The sequence below is a fragment of the Trachypithecus francoisi genome, unplaced genomic scaffold (assembly GCF_009764315.1).
Source record: "Trachypithecus francoisi isolate TF-2019V2 unplaced genomic scaffold, Tfra_2.0 Lachesis_group15, whole genome shotgun sequence".
Taxonomy (NCBI): Eukaryota; Metazoa; Chordata; class Mammalia; order Primates; family Cercopithecidae; genus Trachypithecus; species Trachypithecus francoisi.
The window spans coordinates 67,102,384-67,111,737 of record NW_022681460.1 but is presented as its reverse complement, the minus strand read 5'-3'; positions in this window follow the sequence as shown (position 1 = coordinate 67,111,737).

The window sequence follows — 9,354 nt, the reverse complement described above, 5'->3', positions numbered from 1 at the left end:
TAAAAGACTCCTGTTATCCATCTTAACTTGTTAGCCTTGAGAGGTAAGAAAGGTCTTTACACACAATGGGCACTTAAATCCATTTGAATGGTGACTCTGCTGCCTTTGTAACCTGTCAACGGTTGGGACTAGAGTCCAGCACTCTGGGCCACTCGATAAATCCGTCAGAGTGATTGCTGATGGCTTGTTTTCTTTCATTTGGTGGAGTATTTATAGAAAAACTTTAGCAGATGCCAAAATGTAATATTCTCCAGAGGTACATTTTTGGACATTGAAACTACATCCTGCAATGAAAAAAAAAATTGGTAGGATTTCAGATAAGGCTCCAGTATTGATTTGTAAATACCTCTCGGAGTATTCAGCTATGCTTAGTTTAATTTCATATTATACTTATACAATTCTACTAACATTTAAAATAAGTTATTAACATTAAAAATTGTTTAAAGTAAAAAATTTTAAATTATTTTAGCAATTTTATTGCCAAAAATGACTTGTTATTTCAAAACTTTCTCAGAATCCAGGAGTCAAACAGGAAATTTAGAAACCATGTAGTCCAATACTGCTTTTTGAGAACAGGACAGAGGTACAGTGAGGGGTCTGGATTTGTCTGAAGTCTCAAAGCTAGTCTTTGTCTCAGTTATAAGTAAACACATCAAATTCAATGATGAAAGTAGATGTTTTGGGATGTAGTTGTACTTTTTCTGAATGTATTGCTTATTTTTGTGTCTTCGAGGCCTGGCATAATGCAATTACAATACAACCTCTCAAGAAACATTTACTAAGTTAGATGATGTGTCAAAAATGTGATCTCAGTGTGATGATTCCTCAAGGATCTAGAGCTAGAAATACCATTTAACCCAGCCACCCCATTACTGGGTGTATACCCAAAGGATTATAAATCATGCTGCTATAAAGACACATGCACATGTATGTTTATTGCGGCACTATTCACAATAGCAAAGACTTGAAACCAACCGAAATGTCCATTAATGATAGACTGGATTAAGAAAATGTGGCACATATATACCATGGAATACTATGCAGCCGTAAAAAAGGATGAGTTCATGTCCTTTGTAAGGACATGGATGAAGCTGGAAACCATCATTCTGAGCAAACTGTCGCAAGGACAGAAAACCAAACGCCGCATGTTCTCACTCATAGGTGAGAATTGAACAATGAGATCACTTGGACACGGGGTGGGGAACATCACACACCGGGGCCTGTGATGGGGTGGAGGGAGGGGAGAGGGATGGCATTAGGAGATATATCTAATGTGGATGACGAGTTGACGGGTGCAGCACATCAACATGGCACGTGTATACATATGTGACAAGCTTTCACATTGTGCACATGTGCCCTAGAACTTAAAGTATAATAAGAAAAAAGGAAAAAAATGTGATGTCTTTTCAGATAAAACATTTGCTTTTATTAGTTACTGATACAAATAATTTTTAAAACAAAAAATGTAAACATCATAAAAGAAACATTGCACCAGCCAGAGTTAAACAGTTAAGGAAGACGTTATTCAAGACTGTTGCAATAAGGGAAAGAGATTGAACACAATTCCACAAAAACAAAAGGTGGGAGGGTTTTTAACTTCTGGAATGAGCCAGTGGAAAAGTACTGGAGGGTAGGGAGAGGTGGGTCAGTGTGATTGGGCATCTGTGTTTGCTAGCCTGTGTTTATCAAAGCCAGGCTCCTACCCATCCACAGAGAGGGCCATCTTTCTCGGTGATTACATGTCAAAGGGATGGTTCCCAGGTCCTTGAGAAAGACATTCCTGAGTTGTAAAACTGGCAAGAAGCTGGGAGGAGATTGACATCCCAAAGGGAGCAGAGAAAGAATTTATAATTGCAAATTTTCTAAATTAGGTGCTCTAAGAAAAGGAAAGTCAGGGCAGGCGCGGTGGTATGCTGTAACCCCAGCATTTTGGGAGGCCGAGGTGGGCGAATCACAAGGTCAGGAGAGCAAGACCATCCTAGCCAACATGGCAAAACCCTGTATCTACTAAAAATACAAAAATTAACAGGGTGTGGTGGCACACACCTGTAGTCCTAGCTACTCGGGAGGCTGAGGCAGGAGAATTGCTTGAATCCAGGAGGCAGAAGCTGCAGTGAGTTGAGATCATGCCACTGCACTCCAGCCTGGTGACAAAGTGAGATTCCATCTCAAATAAATAAATACATACATACATACATACATACATACTTACATACATAAAAAGACAGCAGCATTTGAAGGTTAAAAAAAAAAAAGCAATGGAGCAATGCCTAAAATTCTGAAGGAAAATCTTCTGAAGAAAAACATTTTCTAAAAGAATTTCTACCTATCCATGTTATTTATAAGTGAAGTTGGGCTAAGGTGAGTTTTGGGAGTGCAAACTCCCCACAGTTTTACCACTCATGGAATTTTCCTTGAGAAGTTGATATGTACTACTAAAATAGGAGAATGAACCAAGATAAAGGAAGGCATGGAGAGGAAGAATGAAGAGATCTCATACAGGAAAGGGGAGAAAGACCTCCCCCAGAGGACAGGGCAGCGTGCTCCCCAAGACACAGGTGTTTAGATGGAGACAGACTAAAAGATCCCTAGTAATTTTCCTTATGAAGATTAAAGTGATAGAACTTGGGAAGAGATTGAGATATCTGATGATGACTTAGGGCTTACATTCAGGATAAGGTCACAGAAACCCGACAGACTGAATATACAGACAATGGCCAGACCACATACCAAAATAGAACTCTGACCCACCACTTGGAGCAACCAGCCCCAGAAACCAATTCATTATCTACAGCAACCAGCCCAGGAAACCAGCCAGTTGTCTACAAGTGAGATTTGTACAAAGTTAGACTGTTATCTCTAGCAACTGGTCCATGAAGGCAAACAGTCCCTGTAACAGTCAGTTAAAACAGCCAGGGACATGGATGAAGCTGGAAACAGTCACTCTCAGCAACCTAATGCAGGAACAGAAAACCAAACACTGTATGTTCTCACTCATAAGTGGGAGTTGAACCATGAGAACACATGGACACAGGGAGGGGAACATCACACACCGGGATCTGCTGGGGCTTGGCAGGCTAGGGAAGGGAGAGCATTAGGAGAAATACCTAATGTAGATGACAGGTTGATGGGTGCAGCAAACCACCATGGCACGTGTATACCTATGTAACAAAACTGCACATTCTGCACGTGTATCCCCAAATTTAAAGTATAATAATAATTTTTAAAAATCAGCCAGGATTTGATTAATAACTGACAACTTCCTTATTTTTTGTTCCTGCTTCCAATTTAGGACCAGAGAAAGCCAAATATTCTCCTTTAACCAATCACATAGGATGCCCCACTTCCTGTCAGCCTGCTTCCAGGTGCCAACAGTTTCTAACCAGGGCACACCTGAAACCACTCTAACGATTTCCCCACTCCTCTGCCTGCCTTGAGTTTCAGCCGGAACGCAAGTGATGGTGGCTGATTCCCCTGCTATTGCAAGCTCTGAATAAATAGCCTTTGTTTGTTCTCATTGGTGGGTTTTTATTTCCACAAACCTAAATGAAAAAAAAAAAATTTTCATGCATGGAAAAGAAAAAACAATAATAACCTACTATGTGTCTTAGCTGTGAATAGTTAAGTTCATAATTGAAACAATGTAAGCATTAAATATTAACCTATATTTTTATTTGTTTATATTGAATGAGTTAAAAAGTACATCCAGTCTACTACACTACAGGAAATAGATGCCTTTAAAAGTCTTGTTAAAATAAATCTACACTATTGTGATATAATTTGTATATAATAAAATGTAGCCATTTAAGTGTCAAGTTTAGAAATTTTGACAAAAATAGTCACCCCTGTAACCACCACTACAATGAACATTTCAGCACCCCAAAATTTTCCTTGTGTGCCCTTGCAGTTAGACCCCCTCTCTACACTCAGCTCCAGACAATCACTGACCTGCTCTCTGTAGTTGATTAGATTTCCCTATGAAGGTACTTCATGTAAATGGAAGCATGCAGAACCATAGTTGTTTCCATTTACGTCCTCACCAGCAATGTCTGCAAGCATCAATTGCTTCACATTAGCCCCAGTTAGTCCTGCCAGTCTTCTGAATTTTAACTAATCTAAGTGAGCGCATAGAGGTAACTATTTGCAGTTTTGTTTGTTTTGTTTTAGGGACATAGAATGTGCTTTTGTTTTCAAGATGTTTCCTGTCGCACAGACTTTCAACTACTTCCCTTCCTGGAATGGATGAGGAGACAGGTGTCAGCAGACTATATGTTTCAGGGTAATTTTTCCAGGTGTGGAAGTTGCTATGTATATTAAGTTACTATGGTTGAGTTTAAAGGAAAATGTGATTTCATAGGAGCTTCTGAGGTTGTTCAAATATAAGATTAAAGATGATCAAAGCACGGTTTTCATGGTAAAGATCCTGTAATCTTTATGAGCCTGTAGTGCTCCCTAGACTGCACCTATCACTCTATACAGTAACAATTTTCCTCCCATTATCTTCTTTATTTCAAGTCAGGTTTATTGAGATACAATTTCCAATAGTGTAATTACCTCTTCCTAGGTGTACATTCAATAAAGTTTGACAACTGTATATAGTCCTATAATGATTACCACAATAAAAAATAAACTATTTTTATTACCTGGGAAGTTCCCCTTGTGGCCCTTTGTAGTCAATCCCCTCCCTCTACCTCCAGCTTCTGGCAGCTATAGATCTGATTTGCCCTTTCCAGAAGTTTCACATCATTGGAACAACCCTGTATTGTAGCTTTTGCAGATTGGTTTCTCTCATTTAGCAATATGCATTTGAGATTCATCCAGGCTGTGGTATTGGCAGTTTGTTTCTCTTTAATGCTGAGTAATATTTCATTTTATGGGTAAACCACAATTTGTTTATCCATTTATTGATGGATAGACATTTAAATAACTCCTGTGTTTGAAAATTATGAATAAAGCTGCTATAAAGTTGCATGCATGTCTTTCTGTGAAAATATATCTTTCTTTTCTTTTAATTAAATACCTATGAATGGAATTGCTGGGTCCAATAGTATGCTGAACTTTCTAAAATACTGCCAAACTGTTTTCTAAGGTAACTGCCCAATTTTGTATTCTCACTGGTAATATATGAAATTTCATTTGCTTTAGATCTTTGTCTACACTTAGTATTGTTTGTTTAAAAATTTTTAGCCAATCCAATAAGTGTGTAATAATTTCCATTGTGTTCTTAATTTGCATTTTCTCAATGATTAATGATGTTGAGCATCTTTTTAAGCACTTATTTTCTAACCGTATTTCATCAGTGAAGCATCTGCTAAAATTTTTGCCCATTTGTTTTGTTTTCGGTTTTGTTTTTACTGAGTTACAAGGATCCTTATAGATTCTTGATACAAGTCATTTTACACAGATGTGTCCTGCAAAGATCTCCTAGTTTATTGATTGTTTACATATTTTGTTTGAGGTGTATTTCAAAGAATAAAAGTTTATAATTTTGCCATAGTATAATTTCTTCTTCCATCTTTAGAAACCTTTGCCTATGCCAGTATCACAAGGATTTTCTCCTAGGTTTCCTTTAGAAGTTATATAGTTTTACAGATTACACTTAGGACTATGACCCAACTCAAGTTATGTTTTGTATATAGTATGAAGTAAGAGTTGAGGTTATTTATTTAATTTATTTTTGACTTGAATGTCCAGATTTTATGGCAACATTTTTAAAAAAGTCTCTCTTTGTTGAATTATCTTGGCACCTTGTCAAAACTGAATTGATCATATATGTGCAGGGTTTTTTTCCTTGCAATATGTTTGTAATGCTGGCCTCATAAAAGGAATTGAGAAATAATCTCTTCTCTTCAATTTCTTGGAAGGGTTTGCATAAAATTGGTATTCATTTTTTCTTAAATGTTTGCTAGAATTCCTCAGTTAAGTCATATGGGCCTGGACTTTTCTTTGTGGGAAAGTTTTTAACTACAATTTCTTTAATAGATGTAAGTCCTATTCAGGTTATTTATTTCTGCTTATAGGAATTTCAGCCATTTATATTTCAAGGAATGTGTCCATTTAATCTATATTGTCAAATATATTAGTCTAGTATTTGTTAGTATAGAACAGTTAATACTTCTTTATCGTTTTTAATACTTTTTATTACTGCTTTAGTTGCATCACACAAGTATGGGAATTTTGTGTTTTCACCTTCACTTGGTTTAAAATACTTTGTAGTCTTTTGATTTCTTCTTTGACCATTGATTGTTTAAAAGTGTGTTATTTTGTTGCCAAATATTTGAAGATTTTTTCCAGATTACTTTCTGTTATGGGTTATAATTTAATTCCATTTTGGTCAGAAAATACATTTTGTGAGACTTGAATCCTTTTACGTTTTTTGAGACTTCTTTTATATCCCAAGAACATGGTCTGTCTTAGTAAATGTTCTGTGTGCACTTGAGAAAAATGAGCATTCTGCTGTTGTTCAGTGGAATATCTGACAAATATCAATTAAGTCAACTTGGTTGACAGAGTTGTTTAAATCTTCTATATCCTTACTAATTTTATGTCTACTTACTTGATCAATTATCGAGAAAGACATGTAGGGGTGCTGAACTCTCCAATTATAATTGTAAATTGTCTATTCCTCCTTGCAGTTTATTCATTTCTGTTTCATATATTTTAAAGATCTATTATTAAGTGCACATACATTTAGGATTTTTTTGTTCTCTTGATTAATTAACTTCTATCATTATGAAATAACTTGTTTGTTTCTGGTAATATTCTTTGCTGTGAAATTAATTTTGTTTAGTATTAACATAGAAACTTTTTTTTATTTATTTACTTTTTAATGTTAGTATGATAGATCTTGTTTTATCTTTCTAACTTCTGACCTATTTGTGTTTTTATGTGTAAAATGAGTTTCTTATAGGCAGCATCCAGTTGAGTCTTTCTTTTTTATCCAATTTGACAATCTCTTTTAATCAAAGTGTTTGAACCATTTACATTTAATATGGTGTTGATCCTTATGAAATTTTCATGAGCTCTTTCTCCATGCACTTCCCCACACCACCCAGTACTCTGCCCTACATGTTGTAGCCAATTTAGCCTCCTCATAATTTGGTCCGTATCTCATGAGTAAAATGAATCCCTCTCCAAGATTCATGATCCAGAAACACCCTCAAGCAGATAGCTGGGTTCACTTTTTGTCTCTATTCTCCCAGGAATCACATTCCAGCATTGCCTGTTGCCTAATATCCCAAAGCTATTTCTTTATTATCTTGCCAATTTTCTCGTAGTTTATGACGGGAGGGTAAATTCAGCTCTAATTATTCAGTCATGGCTGAAATGGATGTCTCCTTCAAAATCTTTTTAAATTAATAAATTAGCTAAAGAAATCATGACATATATGGTGTCAAAGACTAGCTATAAAATGATATAAATTTCTATATATATACATGTATATGTGTGTGTGTGTGTGTGTGTATATATATATATATATACAGTTAGTTGGTGCAAATGTACTTTTTTTGCCATTAAAAGTAATGGTAAAAACCATGATTATGTTTGCACCCACCTAATATATAAATTTAATGTAAAATAATATAAATGTGGCAGTATAGTATCTACTTCACTAGGATCCTTCATTTACTACCCATATCCCAGCACTGGATTCTCCCTCAATGTAATGGGAGTTGGCCTCCTCTTATCATTTGCACCTTTCTGTATTGGAAATCACAGTGCAGATGTATGTACCCCCATATATCTCATTCTCTAGTCAAGCTTTTTCAATGCAACAAAAATGATTTTAATTATAAAAGTAAGGGTAAACTGTTAAAAATCACTGTCCAGGACTTATTGTGTTCCAATCCTGAGGATAGTTTTGCTTGAACTGCTTTGGGATGCAGTTGTTCTCCCATGCTCACATTGTTTTGGGACTAGTGTCCTTTATAGCAGTGTCCCTGAGAAGTCTGTATTCTCTTTCAGTCTAGAAAGAGCTGGGGAAGATTTGTTTTTCACAGAGTGCAAATGATTTCTGCTTTATGCACTTCATCTGATATATTTATTCTTCTCCAACATCATCTTCTTCCTCATTATCATTATAATTTTAACAGTAATTTTAAAAAATGCTTGTTCAGTTTTTTGATTTAGAAACATTGTATTATTACATACTTAATTAATACAATTTTGTAAGGAAAGTAATTATTAACTCCCACTCTATAAAAATGAAATTAAATACATAAATGTTACAAGACTTGCTTAAGGTAAGGTAGATATATATATCAGAGCTAAGATTAAAGTTCAGGCCTTCTGATTAAAAATCCCATGGAGTTTTATCACCATACCAAAATATCTTTTCTCCAGTCCCTCTCTTAATTAGTGATAAAATTGTTTTTTTCTCAACTAATCTTGCCTTCAAAATTCATGTTTGATGTAACTTTTATTTATCATTTTTTTTGGAGATGGGGTCTCACTCTGTCACCCAGGCTGAAGTGCAGTGACACAATCTCGGCTTACTGCAACCTCCGCCTCCCAGGTTCAAGCGATTCTACTGCCTCAGCCTCCCAAGTAGCTGGGATTACAGGCACATGCCACCACGCCCGGCTAATTTTTTGTATTTTAATAGAGATGGGGTTTCACTGTGCTGCCCAGGCTGGTCTCAAACTCTTGAGCTCAGGCAATCTGCCCGCCTCGGCCTCCCAAAGTGCTGGGATTACAGGCGTGAGCCACCACGCCTGGCTGGTTTGATGTAACTTTTAAAATATTTCAGAGGCTTTCAACCTTCCTGGAGTCACAGAGCAGCATCCCTTATATAAATATGTTAAGAGAATCCCTTTTTAAAGAAGGTTCATGGTATAAATGTTTGTTGTTGGCACTTTTGTCTTGATGACACATAAGGATCTTAAAAGCTGTTTGTAAGTCCATTGGTTCATGAATCCAAAGTATCACTTTTAAATCAATTAAAATATCCATACCTGTGTAAAGTTAGGCTTTTCCAGAGAACATGCATATTGATGGCATTAGTTAAGACTTTCTTAACTTTCTTGGCTCTCTTCTTATGACTCTCATCACTCTTCCTAGTTTGCACTTTTTGGAAATAATGAAGTTAATGATGTTAGTAAACTAACTCAAAAAACACAAACACAGGCCGGGCGCGGTGACTCATGTCAGTAATCCCAGCACTTTGGAGGCCAAAGCAGGTGGATCACTTGAGGTCAGGAGTTCGAGACCAGCCTGGCCAACACGGTGAAACCTGTCTCTACTAAAAATACAAAAATTAGCCGGGCATGGTGGTGCATGCCTGTAGTCACAGCTACTCAGGAGGCTGAGGCAGGATAATTGCTTGAACCTAGGACCAGAGGTTGCGGTGAGCTG